At 44.5% G+C, this 15,647-nt stretch overlaps 1 protein-coding gene, 1 long non-coding RNA gene and 1 other non-coding gene across 3 annotated transcripts in view; 2 read left to right on the plus strand and 1 right to left on the minus strand.

Moving 5' to 3' along the window:
* Positions 1-1,568: 1,568 nt before the first annotated feature.
* On the plus strand, positions 1,569-1,673 carry LOC136313762 (U6 spliceosomal RNA). The gene has a single exon (XR_010727205.1). It is a non-coding gene; the product is annotated as a U6 spliceosomal RNA (small nuclear RNA).
* A 7,029-nt stretch (positions 1,674-8,702) lies between these two features.
* Positions 8,703-15,647, minus strand: part of LOC136312579 (uncharacterized) — a 34,174-nt gene continuing 27,229 nt past the window's right edge. Inside the window, exon 4 of the long non-coding RNA XR_010727017.1 lies at positions 8,703-8,776. This is a non-coding gene — a long non-coding RNA (uncharacterized lncRNA). The remainder of the gene's footprint in view (positions 8,777-15,647) is intronic.
* Positions 10,888-15,647, plus strand: part of PAK4 (p21 (RAC1) activated kinase 4) — a 53,217-nt gene continuing 48,457 nt past the window's right edge. The window contains exon 1 of the mRNA XM_066242128.1: positions 10,888-11,062. The gene's annotated coding sequence lies outside the window, so the exon portion shown is untranslated. The remainder of the gene's footprint in view (positions 11,063-15,647) is intronic.

Raw genomic sequence — 15,647 nt, forward strand, 5'->3', positions numbered from 1 at the left:
TTCTTTGTTTCCTCCATCAGAATGTGAGCCAGGATACAGGGATTTCTGCAGCCCCAGTACCCAATACACTCTAGTTGCTCATTGTAGTTGTTTGACAGAATAGTAGTTGGTTGACTGAAATAAGGAGAAATGAAGGCAAAAGGTTTAACATAGCACCTGGCATTGAGGGAGCAGGTAACAAAGAGTAGGGATGATGATGATTTAGGTGGATCAGATAAAGGCCCCACCCTTAGGGATCCCACTGCTTAGCATGCAGGAGACAGGCACGTACAGCAGATTGCAACATCTGTGACATGTGACATGCACAGGAAGTGACAGGTTGCCAGGCTAGAGACCTTGAGGCCACTGGAAGACAAAGCTGAGCTAAGCTTTTGGAGGCTACACAGAGGCCTGCCTAGCAGGACTGGGGCAAGTGCTCCCAGAAGCAGCAACGGGGCCCAGGGGAGAGAGCTCGTGGATGGCTGGGGGTCCGTGCGGAGACAAGGAGGGTGAAGCTGCACATCTCTGGATTCATTCACTAACAAATTTTATTTACTCAAGCCCTCCATTGCTCCGATCAGTCAGAAATGGTTTCTGTTGATTGTAACTAAGAACCAGGAGAGACCTCCGCACCTGTTATAACTCAAATGCTGGAAGTACCATGGTGGCCCAGATTTCTCCGCTTGTGAAGCTTAAATTCTACCCAGTGAGGTAAAGAAGAACCTCTGAAAAAAAAACATACTGTCACATGATAATTCCAGTGTGGGATAGTAAAGTTGCTTTAGATATGATATACAGGGAACGCCTCCCTGAGGAGGCAAAGTTTGAATCAAAAGATAAGTTGGTCAAAGCAAAGACCTAGAAGAGTGATCCAAGCAGAGGGGCCAGTGGGCGTAAAGGCCTTGAGGCAGGACTGAGCCTGTGTGTTTGAGGAACAGCCATGAGGCCAGGGTGGCTGGTGTGGAGCAAGTACGAATGCCAGGTAAAATACGAGATGCCCAGTTCTATTTGAATTTCAGACAATAAATACATTTTGAGTATAAGTATGTCCCAAATATTGCATGGGATACACTATCCAAAAAAATGAGTTGGGTTTGTCTAAAATTCAATTTTAATTGGATATCCTATATTTTTATGGCAACCCTAGGTGTGAGCCAGGGAGACAGTGGAGGGAATTGAGGACAAAGGACATGGAGAGGGTGAAGATTCCTCTCTGAACCCTCCTACATGTATACATGAGGAGACAGATGCGCTCTGAGTTCTGCGGGGGGTCCCTACTTCCTGGGCAGTAGCCACACCTCTCAGCCCCCTCCTCACCTTCCAAGACCTCCTTCCAGATCTTTGCTACTTCATTGCAGCAATTTCTTTAAAAATGATAATATCCTTATTTTTCTTCAGGAGAGAAAATAACACTCATTGTTGAATAAACAAATCTAAACTATGCAAAGACAAACAAATAAATAAAAAAAAAATAGAACCAGAAATTTTTTGACTGTCCCATTCCTAACAGCTTTTAACTTTGAGCATTTTACTATTTTTCCTTAGAAACCTTGATTGAAAACCAAACAAACAAACATGTAGATGCTATCATGCTCGCTTTGGCAGCACATGTACTAAAATTGGAGTGATACAGGGAAAATTAGCATGGCCTGCATGAGGATGACATGCAAACTTGTGAAGTGTTCCATATTTCTCAGTTGCAATATATACAAATATTTATTATGTTGGACACCTGAAACTAATATAACGTTATATGTCAATTATGTCTCAATTTTTAAAAAAGAAAGAAAATACTATCATATGATATGGGTGAGTTTGTAACTGTTTTTTTCTTTCCCATCAAAATTAACATGGGCATAATATCATCTCCATTCTGTTTCTATTTTCACTTTAAAAAATAAACTTTAGCCCTGGCTGGTTAGCTCAGCTGGTTAGAGCGTCCTCTCAATACACCAAGGTGGTAGTTTGATCCCGGTCAGGGCACAAATGGGAAGCAACCAATGAATGCACAACTAAGTGGAATAAAAAGTGAATGCTTCTCTCTCTCTTTCTCCTCTGTCTTTCTAAAAGCAGCAATAAAAAAATAAACTTTATTTTTGAACAGATTGAGACTTACAGAAAAATTTCAAAGACAGTACAGAGTTCTCAAAAACCCCACACCCCGTTCTTCTATTATTAAAATTTTCACCTTAGTAGAATACATTTGTTACAATTAAGAAACCACTATCAACACATTACTATTAACTGAAGTCCCTTTTAAAAAATGTTTAACTGTAACGTCATTTTATTGCATTCAAAAAATGTTTAACTACAATATAACTTCATTAAGATGTCATTTAATACAATTAACTTCACCTTTTGAAAGTGTACAATTTGAGTTTTGACAGCTGTGCATTCCCATGAAATCACCACAATCAAGGTTCAGAGTATTTCTATCACCCTACTTTCTCTACTGCTCTTTGCCATGAAACCTGCCCTCTGTCCCCAATCTGCTCTCTGTCACTATAGATTTACCCTCCCCAGAATGCTATCAATACAATCAGATAGTATGCAGCCCTTTGAGATTGGCTGCTTTTAACCAGCCGAATACATTTGTAATCTATCCATGTTGTCCTGCTTGTCGGTAGTTGCTTTTTATTGCTGAGTAGTGTTCCACAGAATAGATCTACTGCAGTGTAATTATCTGTTAACCAGTTGAAGGACATTTTGGGTTGTTTCCAGTTTGGCGCAATTATGAAAACAATTGCTATAAACATTCCTGTACAAGTTGTGTACACAAGGGTGGGCAAAAGTAGGTTTACAGTTGTTTCTTATGGGAAAAGATATGCAGGTTCTGCTTATTAGATAAGATCATGTAGTGTTAATAATAGCTTTGTTAACTCAAAAAAAAAAACACGCGATGTCACAGTGCACTTAGATATAATTCAAGCACTCAAATTGCTGGCCTTCATTATTTAACACATTCTTATAGTCTACATGCTACACTTGTGTTTTGTGTACTTACAACCATAGACCTACATTTGCCCACTCTGTGTATGTTTTTATTTCTCTTGAGTAAATACTTAGGAGTGGGATTGCTGGGTCTGTGTCCTCTGCATTCTGTGGCTACATGGATATATTCCATGACATGTTTTGAACTCTGCAATCCCCTTGTTTTATGTAATGTTATTTATTTGTTCATTGTTTGCTCATCTATCTCTCAAGCATCTGTCCTCTGAAAAAGAGAAATAGTTAAGAACCTAGGCCCTGAAGCCAGGATGCCTGTGTGGCTTTGGAGAAGTTACTTAACCTCTCTGCCTCAGTTTGCACATTTGTTGGAGATAACAATAGTGCATTGGGCTGTTGTGGAAATGAAATGAAGTAGTAAAGGGCTGGCCATATAGAAAATACTCAATAACTGCTTGTAGTTAAATCATTTTCAACATGCTTTGCACATAGATTGCATTCAATTAATATATTGATTGAATGAATTTGAGCAGTCTTTAAGAGCAGCAGCTTTGAATTCAGACTTTCTGATTAAAATTCTAGCAAAGCTGCTTAGGGGTGGTGGGACTTTGCTCCACCTACCACCCTACTCCTATGCCTCCGTTTTCTTGTCTATTAAATGGTGCTAAGAATCTCATCTTATAGATAAGTAATGAGAATTTGATAAGATCATATAGTGTTTAGAGAGGTTCTGCTTAGAGAACAGTGAAAAAATTGGAAGCAACCTAAATCTGTAAAGATAGGGGAATATTTTATTTTATTTTATTTTATTACAGAGACAGAGAGTCAGAGAGAGGGATAGACAGGGACAGACAGACAGGAACGGAGAGATGAGAGGCATCAATCATTAGATTTTCGTTGCGTGTTGCAACATCTTAGCTGTTCATTGATTGCTTTCTTATATATGCCTTGACCGCGGGCCTTCAGCAGACTGAGTAACCCCTTGCTTGAGCCAGCGACCTTGTGCTCAAGCTGGTAAGCTTTTGCTCTAACCAGATAAGCCTGCGCTCAAGTTGGAGAGCTCAGGGTCTCAAACCTGGGTCTTCCGCATCCCAGTCCGATGCTCTATCCACTGCGCCACCGCCTGGTCAGGCAAGATAGGGGAATTTTTAAGTACAATATAATACACCAGAATAAAAAAACAATGTTTTTTTGTTTTTTGTGTGTGTGTTTTTTTTTAGTCAGAGAGAGTGACAAATAGGGACAGACAGACAGGAAGGGAGATGAGAAGCATCAATTCTTCGTTGCAGCTCCTTAGTTATTCAGTGACTGCTTTCTCATATGTGCCTTGACTGGGGGCACGGAGGGGGGCTACAGCAGAGCAAGTGACCCCTTGCTCAAGCCAGCAACCTTAGACTCAAGCTGGTGAGCTCATTCTCAAGCCAGCGATCCTGGGGTTTTGAACCTGGGTCCTCCATTTCCCAGTCCAATGCTTTATCCACTGCGCCACCAACTGGTCAGGCAAAACAATGGTGATTTTTAAAATTCTTATTAAAAAAACACTAATGATGAATAGCTTACAACTTTGTCTATCTTTTCATTGAAAAACAATTCCTAGAAGTAGAATTGCTATATCATAGGGTAGATAGCACTGTTAAGTCTTTTGATGAATATTGCCGAAAGCCTGCCCCTGAGCAGTGGTACAAGAGGGGTATGGGAATGGCTGTTATCTAGTATTTCATCAGCACTGATTCTAATATTTATTTATTTATTTATTTATTTATTTATTTATTTATAAGTCTACAAAGATAGACTTCAGCATGTGGCAGGGCCAGGATCCACCTGGCAACCCCCATCTGGGATGGATGCTCTGGCCACCAGGGGCCAATGTATGTGAATTAATAGAACCATTGGCTGGAGAAGAGAGAGAGAGAGAGAGAGAAAGAGAAGGGGGAGGTGGAGGGGTGGAGAAGCAGATGGTCGCCTCTCCTGTGTGCCCTGACTGGGACTGGGAATTGAACCTGGGACTTCCACATGCCAGGCTGATGTTCTACCATTGAACCAACTGGCCAGGACTCAATTCTAATATTTAAAAATAGTTTTCTAAGAGATGAAAATAAAAGATCTGTTTAATAGTATTAGAACAAAATTCAACTGAAAGAATTTGAGAATCTAATTGGCTTTATTAAGTGATTCATGAATCAGACAGCATCCCATATAACAACTGGAAGGAAGCTCCATGGAGTTGTACAAAATGGAAGGTTTTAATAGGCAGAAAGAGGGTGAAACTAAGAAAAGAGTGGATTTTTTTCAGGCAAGGTAATCTTCCCTTAGGGGAAGGCCAGGGTTTTTATCAGGCAGATTACCTCACTAGTATTATTGGTCAAGAAATTTCTTACTGATTGGTTTAAAACTCCACTCATGGAAGAGGCTGAAACTGCAATTAGGTTAATTATTAAGTTTTGGTTTGGTGGCTGGTTTAGCAAAAGTGACTCCATTTTGGCTGTTACTCTTTCTTTTTCTTTTTTTTTTTTTTTTCATTTTTCTGAAGCTGGAAACAGGGAGAGACAGTCAGACAGACTCCCGCATGCGCCCGACCGGGATCCACCCGGCACGCCCACCAGGGGCGACGCTCTGCCCACCAGGGGGCGATGCTCTGCCAATCCTGGGCATCGCCATGTTGCGACCAGAGCCACTCTAGCGCCTGGGGCAGAGGCCACAGAGCCATCCCCAGCGCCCGGGCCATCTTTGCTCCAATGGAGACTTGGCTGCGGGAGGGGAAGAGAGAGACAGAGAGGGAAAGCGCGGCGGAGGGGTGGAGAAGCAAATGGGCGCTTCTCCTGTGTGCCCTGGCCAGGAATCGAACCTGGGTCCTCCGCACGCTAGGCCGACGCTCTACCGCTGAGCCAACCAGCCAGGGCTACTCTTTCTTTTTTAACAATAATCATTTCACTAATTTCTTGCTTGCCAACTCCATTTTTTTCTTATCTGTTGTTTGTATTTTTAATTTTTTGTTCATGTCCTTTGCCTATTTTTTTATTGTATGTTCACCATTCACATTTATTTTTAAATGCTCTTTACATGTGATGAACAGAAAGCCTTGCTTGCCATTCTTACTGCCATCTTTTTCTTTGATGTATTAAAATGTATCATTTTTATAAGCTAAGTCTACCTCCCCTTTTTTTCCTGCTTCCATCCTTTCGGAGTCACATCCTCAGCACTACCTCCAGGAAGCCTTCTCTGTAGGTTGTTTGGGCTGATTTTTCTCTCCCAGAATCCCAAAGTAAGAGGGCCTGAGCACCGATCCTAAGTAAGCTGTTGGAGCAGGTCTGTCACCAGGTTTGTTCCAGAGGTCTGATCTCTGACCGAGATCCCCAACTACATTACAAGAGTGCTTCCCTAAAAACAGGTTCTAGAGCAGGGGTCCCCAAACTACGGCCCGCGGGCCGCAAGCGACCCCCTGAGGCCATTTATCCGGCCCCCACCACACTTCTGCAAGGAGTACTTCTTTTATTGGTGGTCAGTGAGAGTACTGTATGTGGCAGTACCGCAAAGTGCAGCGTCGCTCACGTACAGTACTACTTCTGGTGACACGGGATGCATGCCTCACGGCTCCGGAAGCACATCATATCACTTGTTAGGCTAACAGTGACAAATATGGTACCGGACATTGACCATCTCATTAGACAAAAGCAGGCCCATAGTTCCCATTGAAATACTGGTCAGTTTGTTGATTTAAATTTACTTGTTCTTTATTTTAAATATTGTATTTGTTCCCGTTTTGTCTTTTTACTTTAAAATAAGATATGTGCAGTGTGCATAGGGATTCGTTCATAGTTTTTTTTTATAGTCTGGCCCTCCAATGGTCTGAGGAACAGTGAACTAGCCCCCTGTGTAAAAAGTTTGGGGACCTCTGTTCTAGAGCCTAATGCCTTGCAATTTGTGTAAGTCATTGAAGAGGCAAAGGCTGCACCTGGCCCTCCTTCCTCAGGTCTTCGCTGTGACCTGAAAAAAGTGCTGTTGTCTCAGTTACTAGCCTTGATTTTTTTTTAATCAGAAACTATGTAAGATTTCAAAAGTGCACAAAACCAAGAATGTTTAATGCTGGCGAGGATACTTAAAGGGGTGGTCAACCTTTTTATACCTACCACCCACTTTTGTATCTCTCTTAGTAGTAAAATTTTCTAACCGCCCACCGGTTCCACAGTAATGGTGATTTATAAAGTAGGGAAGTAACTTTACTTTATAAAATTTATAAAGCAGAGTTACAGCAAGTTAAAGGATATAATAATAATTACTTACCAAGTACTTTATGTCAGATTTTCACTGTTTGGCAGAATAAATCTTTATAAAACAACTTACTAAAGTTAAATCTATCTTTTTATTTATACTTTGGTTGCTCTACTACCGCCCACCATGAAAGCTGGAACGCCCACTAGTAGGCGGTAGGGACCAGGTTGACTACCACTGCTTTAAAGGGAACATTCCCTCTGAATGCTGGTGGGAGTGTGAATACAATTTGGCAATATGTGTCCTAGGCCATGGGAGGGCAGCAGAGGGCAGTTAGTGAGCTCCTGGGAGTCAAAAGTGACTTGGAACAGATGAAGTTACTTTTGTAAGCCTCAGTTTACTCCTCTGTGAAACAGGAATAGTCATAGCCCTTATTGTTAAAATTACACAAAAATTACATTAAAATGCCAGAAATATGAAAACTGCTACTATTGTTAAATCTTAAAGATGTATATTTCTTTTGACCCAGTAGTTCCATTTGTGGTAATCTTTTCAAAGGAAATAATTATCGATGTACACAAATATTTGGCTGCTTGGAGTCTTTGTGGGGAGAGATTATTAGTAACAGCAAAATATTTATCACAGCTTAGATGTTCAACAAGAAAAAGTGGTTAAATAAATTAGAGTTTATTGATACAATGGCATCTTATGCAGCCATTAAAATTTTTTTAAGTCAAATATCTTTTATTATTATTATTATTATTATTTTGTATTTTTCTGAAGCTAGAAACGGGGAGAGACAGTCAGACAGACTCCCACATGAGCCCGACTGGGATCCACCCGGCACGCCCACCAGGGGGCGATGCTCTGCCCACCAGGGGGCGATGCTCTGCCCCTCCGGGGCGTCGCTCTGCCGCGACCAGAGCCACTCTAGCGCCTGGGGCAGAGACCAAGGAGCCATCCCCAGCGCCGGGGCCATCTTTGCTCCAATGGAGCCTTGGCTGCGGGAGGGGAAGAGAGAGACAGAGAGGAAGGAGAGGGGGAAGGGTGGAGAAACAGATGGGCACTTCTCCTGTGTGCCCTGGCCGGGAATTGAACCCGGGACTTCTGCACGCCAGGCCGACGCTCTACCACTGAGCCAACTGGCCAGGGCTATTATTATTATTTTATAATTGATTTTAATTTATTGTGTTTACATAGATTCTAGTGTCTCCCCAAATAAAATTAATGGTCTTAAAGAATTCTAATGGCATGGGAAGATACTGGTGATATTAGAATCTTGTTTTTAAAGGATACAAAAAAATTCATTATTATTTTTTTTATATATTTTTAATTTTAAAAATATATCATTAATAGTCATTATTATATTCATTTATTATATTGGTTATTTGTTATTATATTAGTTTCAGGTGTACAGCATAGTGGCTAGACATTTATATAACTCACCAAATGATCCCTTCAATAACTTCAGTACCCACTGGCACCATACATAGTTATTACAATATCATTGACTATATTCCCTATGCTGTACTCTACATCCCCATGACTATTTTCTACCTACCAATATATGCTTCTTAATCCCTACACCTTTTTCACCCAGTTCCCCAATCCTACTTCCATCTGGCAATCATCAGTTTGTTTTCTGTAAAAAAATTAAAAAATTCTTTATAAATGTGTGTTTCTGGGTCTGTTTAAAAATGTAAGTAAAAGTACAAAAAAAATGATTCCATGCAGTCATTCATTTATTCATTGCTTTTGCAGACATTAATTAAATGCCTACGATGTGCTAAACGCTGTGCTGTGGCAGGGGAAATGCACTAAACATTTAAAAGTATCTTTGAGGAGATGGAATGACAATTCATCCAACCACCCATTCAACAAGTGTTTATTGAGCATCTACATGCCAATAATGCCAGAATGCTGGGCATGCACAGTGAACAAAAATCCACGTTCTCATGGAGCTGACATTCCAGCAGGGGAGACAACTTAAAAACAATAACTACAACTAGCTAATTGTTTAGTATTTTATTTTTATTTTTAAATTATTTTATTTTATTTATTCATTTTTAGAGAGGACAGAGAGAGACAGAGAGGGAGAGAGAGGAGAGAGAGACAGAGAGAGAGAAGGGGGGAGGAGCTAGAAGCATCAACTTCCATATGTGCCTTGACCAGGCAAGCCCAGGGTTTCGAACCGGCGACCTCAGCATTTCCAGGTCAACGCTTTATCCACTGCACCACCACAGGTCAGGCCTGTTTAGTATTTTAAAAGGTGATTTGAGCAACAGAAAATAAGAAAAAAGCAGACAAGGTAAGGTCTTTACTAGTTTGTGAGAGGGATGTTTGGTGCTTTAGTTAGGGTGGGGATGAATAGTCTCACTGGTAAGGTGACATTTGAGTAAATCCCTGAAAGAGGAGCAGGAAGGAGCCAAGCCATAAGGATACCTGGGGGAAGAGTGTGTTCCAGACAGAGGGAACAGTCCATGCAAAGACCTTGAAGTGAGGGAGCACCTGATATTTTTCTGGAAGAGTAAAGAGGCTGGAGTCCAGTGAATGAAATCATAGAAAAAGTTATCTGACTTGTGACGGCACAGTGGATAAAACGTTGACTGGGAATGGTGAGGTTGCTGGTTTGCAAACCCTGGGCTTGCTGGGTCAAGGCACATGTGAGAAGCAACTATGAGCTGATGCCTCCAGCTCTTCACTCCCCTTCATCTTTCTTTCTTTCTCCTCTTTCTAAAATCAATCAATAAAAAAAATTTTTTTTTGTTACAGAGAGAGAGACAGAGAGCAGGACAGATAGGAACTGACAGGAAAGGAGAGAGATGAGAGGCATTAATTCTTTGTTGCCGCACCTTAGTTGTTCATTGATTGCTTTCTAATACGTGCCTTGATGGGGGGTGGAGGCTACAGCAGAGTAAGTGACCCCTTGCTTAAGCCAAGGACCTTGGGGTCATGTCTATGATCCCACGCTCAAGCCAGGGACCCCGCGCTCAAGCTGGATGAGCCTACTCAAGCCATCGATCTTGAGGATTTGAACCTGGGTCCTCTGCATCCCAGTCCCACACTCTATCCACTGTGCCACTGCCTAGTCAGGCAATAAATAAAATCTTAATTTAAAAAAGGTCTGAGTTTAGTTTATGGTTTCTGGTGCGCGTTTTCTGTTTTGTTTTGGGTTTCTTTTTGGATTTTATATATATGTCTACATACATAATAAATTACTTTTAAAAACTTTCTTAAAAGAGTAAGATCAGATAGTGTCTTGGTTCCAGGTAAAGGTCCCGGATTCAGACAGACAAGACAGACTGTGGTCCAAAACTCATTATTTACTTTCTGCAATCCCAAATCAGCGCTCATCCTTTTGGGTCTCAGTTTCTTTATCTGTAAAACGGTTATAAATAATACAATCGGGTTGTAGTGAGTATTCAGCAAGACAATACAAGTAAAGCACTGGGCTGAATGACAGTAAGTGTCTAAGAACTGTTTCTGGTCATTATTGTCGGTTACTGCCTAGCGCTCCCTATCTTCTTCCGGAGGAAGGTGGGAATGACAGTTACAAAAGAATACGTAGTAATTTCCCCTTTAAGAACTCGAGTGGGCTTTCCCGCACCCTTTCCAAATTTCCCAATCCTGGCTTGGCATTTTCTGACCGAAGATCTCCAATTGGATAATCTGCACCAATCAGAGGTTGGAGCGGGAGCTGCCAGGCTCCTAGCTCCGCCCCTGAGCGGGCCCTGCCTCTTGCCGGGTCAGCGCGGTTGCTATGGGGACTGGTGGGCGGCGAGGGGGAAAGCCCCGGATGTTCGTTGGGGATTCAACATGGCGGCGGCGGTGGCCGCGGTGGCGGCGGTGCAAGAGAGCTGAGGGCGACGCGAGGGCGCTGAGTTGCGGGCCGAGCAGCTAGGCCGCGAGCGACTGCGACGCCGAGCCGGTAGGATAAGCGGTCTGGCTAGGGGATTAGGGTGGGCTAGGCAATGGCTGTGGGAGAGGGTTAACGCAAGTAGGGGGCGGGGTCGCTGGGGTCAAAGTTCACTCGTGGAGGGACGGGTCGCCTCTGGGAGTCGAGGGTCAATGCTGAGGGGGAGGTTGTTGTAGAGGAGGTCAAAGGTCAAGCCAACCGAGGGGCGTGGCCAAGTTGAGCGCAATGTTCGAAATTTGAAGTGAGGGTACGTTAAAGGGGGTTGGGGCGAGTGGCAAAAAAGGGGGTCAAAATTAATAATTTGAGAAATGTGTACACCTTAGATGGTCGGAGGTCACAGCCATGGGAATAGTGGGTCGGAGGGTTAAGGCAGCAGACAGCGGAGCAGATGAATGAGATTTAGGTTCGGGGGCATCTTTATGGGATCAAAGGTAGATCGTGGCCAAAGGGACAGATCATGTTCCTAAAGGTCAAAAGTTAAAACCCAAGTGGGACCTATTGCTGGAGAGGAGGGACAGGACATCCAAGAGAGAGGTAAAAGTGCTTCTTGGTTGGGGAGAGGGGAGCTCCCCTCCCACAAATAATGAAAATAATAGCTAACACTCATAAAATACTATATGTCAGGCCCTGTTCTAAACTCTTTACATATTGAACTCTGACTATAACCTTAAGAGTTTGGTGCCATTACTAAGAGCCTAAATGATTTGCCCAGGGCACCTGATAAGAAGTTGTGAAGCTGGAGTTCTTGGCCCCTGAGTACTATTCTCTGCTGCCTCTTAAATAATCATAGTATTGGTTAATGTTTAATGAGGGCTAACATTGTGTGGAGTGCCCTGTGTGCCTGGTCTTATTACACAACAATCTTGTGAAACGGGTGCTACATACATAGACCCACTTTATAGACAGAGAAAGTGAGGTTCAGAGAATTTCTGCCAAGTTACAGGGGCAGATTGCAGGCTGGGTCCGAATTCCAGAGCTCCGATTACTGCTTTGTAGATTGGTGGAGGTCTGCTTTCTGGAAGTAGGGGGCTGGGCAAGGCTGGGCAAGGGCGGGCCACTCCTTGAGCAGGAAAGAATTGTCTGTTTGGCCTTTGTTGAAGGGTGTGACTGGGAGGAGAGGTTTCCCTGGGCCTATGAGATGGGGTGTTTGTGGGTGGCCCAGAGTCCAAGTGCATCTAATCTTCTTCTGGCTAGGGAGTGTGTCCTTGGGTGGTACCCTGTACAAAGTTGGTGTTCTCTGTACTTAAAACCCCAAGCTCTCATTATGGTCCTCAGTTGCTCCCACCTCGTTTCCTACTGCTCTCTGCATCCCTCGCTTCTGTCCAACCTTACTGACCTCTTTGTTGTTCTTCGAGTCCGTAGGCTTTGCCTCCCTCCAGGTCTTTGACTTTCCTGTTCTCTGCCTGGAATCCTTTCTCCACCTGCCTCCCCTCACATGTTTGTCACTCACTCACAGCCCTACCAGGTCCACCCAGCTCTCCCTGCCCTCAGACACTCTTTCTTTCACAGTTGCTTTCTCCCCAACCCTCACTCTGTCCTTACCTTGTTGGTTATCAGCCTCTCCCACTAGAATGAGGGTCCGTCTTTGGGCGGGAATTGCTCCATGTTGCTCGTTCCCTGAATCCCCACCTGAAGCACTGCCTGGCCTGCAGAGGGTGCTCAGTTGGTGGGGGTTGAATGTTGGGCACTGTGCTGGGTGCTGGGACAGCAGCAGTGGACAAGACACATAGAGCCCCTGACCTGCAAGGGCTTTCAGTGTCCCTTGGTGGGAACAGACTGGACCGAGACCCCTAACTGGTTATATATGGCTACGTCTCTACCACTAGTGACATAACCTGCAAGGACGTGTTCAAGGAGCAAGGAGAGTGCCCAGACCCTGTGTCCCAACCTGGGCTGGGGACTGTGTCCCTGGGCAAATCCCCTGGTAAGTTATGAAGGATGAGTAGGAGGAATGGGAAACTGCAAAGCAGCAGAAGGAAAAATCCTCTTTTTGAGTGGAGATTAGGGGATAATTATGGAGTTGGGGGCTTGCTGGTCACTTGTAGGCTGTGTGAGACCACAGGGATGCCTGGCTTGGTGAGTGGAGCAGGGGCAGATAAGTAGTTTTCTGTGTCTGTGGAGCTATGAGGCTGTTCTGGGGATAGTTCAGGGAGCAGACACTGGAGCAAGGATGCCAGGTTCACACCCTGCTTTTGTCACTCACAGGCTGTGTGATTGTGGGCAGATTGCCTAATTTTCCTGGACCCCAGTTTCCTCTTCTGCAAAATGGGCATAATCATAGTGGCTACCTCACAGGATTGCTGTGAGGATGCACAGTGTATAGTACTTGGCCCAAGGCCTGGCACACGGCAGGTGCTGAGTATGCACTAGTCTTTTTTTTTTTTTTTTTTTTTTAATTGAGAGGAGGAGAGATAGGCAAATTCCCACATGCACCCTGACTGGATCCACCTGGCAACTCTCGACTGGATCCACCTGGCAACTCTCGTCTGGGGCTGATGCTTGAATCAACCAAGCTATCCTCAGCACCTGAGGTTGATGTGCTCCAACCAACTGAGCTATCCTCAGCACCCAGAGATGATGAAGGAACCAATCAAGCCACTGGCTGCTAGAGGGGAAGAAAGAGAAGGGGGGAAAGGACGGGAAGAGAAGAGGATGGTTGGTTGCTTCTTATGTATGCCCTGACCGAGGATTGAACCTGGGACGTCTGTACACTGGGCGGACACTCTATCCACTGAGCCATCTGGCTAGGGCCAAGTATGCACTAGCCTTAATGCTGTTGCTGCTCCTGCTACCAAGGGAGGGCCTCAGAGATGGTAGAGGGCCCTCTTTTCACCTCCCTTCTGGCTTTCTCTGGCAACTACCCTACCCCTGGCTCTGGTAGGGCCACTGAGTGGGCAGATCCTCTGGGCAGCCTTGTGAGACCAGTCCTACCTCAGGCCCTTGTGGTGCAGGCTAACTCAGCATCTCAGGGCTCAGCACAGGGAAGGAGTGGTGGGGCTTGGAATTGAAGACCCACATTCTGGCTCTAGCCCTGCCATTTACCAATGTGGGACCTTGGGCAAAAGATTTCTTACATGCCAGTTTTGTTCATTATGATACATTTTATGATACATTTTTGGTTCAATATACCAAAACACCTACACTCCAGCATCATCTGGCCTGGGAGAGAACACATAGTGGATACAGTTAAAGGCTCCACTCCTCTGTCCGCCCCTCCTGGCTCTCCCTGTCCTCCCTGCCAGGGGCAGCTTTAGTACCACAGTTTGGTTAGAGCATTTCTCGGCAGGCTTTCCTTCTTGTGCTGTCCTTGACTGTATTCACAAATGCTAGAGCAATGGCTCGCCAACTCGGCTGCAGATTGCTACAGACTGCAATCACCAGCGAGCTTTCAAAAACGCTGTTGCCCAGGCACGCCATAGAGATTCTGACATTGGTTCTTGGTCCAGGGTGGGACCAGCAGTAGTATGAGGTTCTCATGGCCTGCCAGGGTGGACCGCCACCTGTTTACAGTTTTACAGATCATGTAAATGGGGTCACGATAAACAGTCTGCTTCTTCTGCTCAGCAATAGGGTTTGGATATTTCTTTTTTCTTTTTTTTTTTTTTACAGAGACAGAGAAAGGGATAGACAGGGACAGACAGGCAGGAATGGAGAGATGAGAAGCATCAATCATTAGTTTTTCGCTGCTCATTGCGACACCTTAGTTGTTCATTGATTGCTTTCTCATATGTGCCCTGACCGTGGGCCTTCAGCAGACTGAGTAACTCCTTGCTCGAGCCAGCGACCTTGGGTCCAAGCTGGTGAGCTTTTGCTCAAACCAGATGAGCCCGTGCTCAAGCTGGCGACCTCGGGGTCTCGAACCTGGGTCCTCGGCATCCCAGTCTGGTCAGGCGGGTTTGGATATTTCTTTGTGTGGGATATGTGTAGGTCTGGGCGGGTCCTTGGTTTTCCTTGCTGTTGAGTGTTTGTATGTGTGTGTGATTTTGCCTCACAGGAGTTTTCTGTTCACCTTTTGATGGCCATTTAGATGGTTTCCCATTGGGACTCTAACAAACAATGCTGCAGTGAACCTTCTAGAAGATGTTTCCTTATATACTATGGCCAGAATCTCTTGAGCAGATGTCTCACTGAACCTTCCAAATTGCTTTCCTAAATGCTTGTGCCAATGTGCTTCCCTACAGGACTTGAGGGCTCCCTCACTCTGCATCTTCCTTTGGGCAAGTTTGCGGCCCTGCTGAAACGATTTACTCAGCCATGAGATGGTAGATTTTATAGCCTCCCAGATTGGAGGGGAACAATTGTGCACAATGCAGGCTTAGCTGCGGCCTGACACATACTGCTGAGCCCAGAGGGCTTCAACCTTTGCATTCTGTGCATCCAGGACAGTGAGTGCAACTTTGATCCAACGGTCCTGTGGGGCTTCTCCCAGGGCCGGCATTTGGGGAAGGAAGCTGTACTGACTCAGGAAGGAGGCAGGGAGGAGGAGGTGAAGTTGGAAAGGGAAGGGCAAAGTCTTATTACACTCTCTGTGTCTGACCATTGGCCCCAGTGGTGACCAACACAGCTACTGGCCCCACGCCTCCTTCCCTGACCCATT

The sequence above is a fragment of the Saccopteryx bilineata genome, chromosome 9 (genome assembly GCF_036850765.1).
Source record: "Saccopteryx bilineata isolate mSacBil1 chromosome 9, mSacBil1_pri_phased_curated, whole genome shotgun sequence".
NCBI classification, from domain to species: Eukaryota; Metazoa; Chordata; class Mammalia; order Chiroptera; family Emballonuridae; genus Saccopteryx; species Saccopteryx bilineata.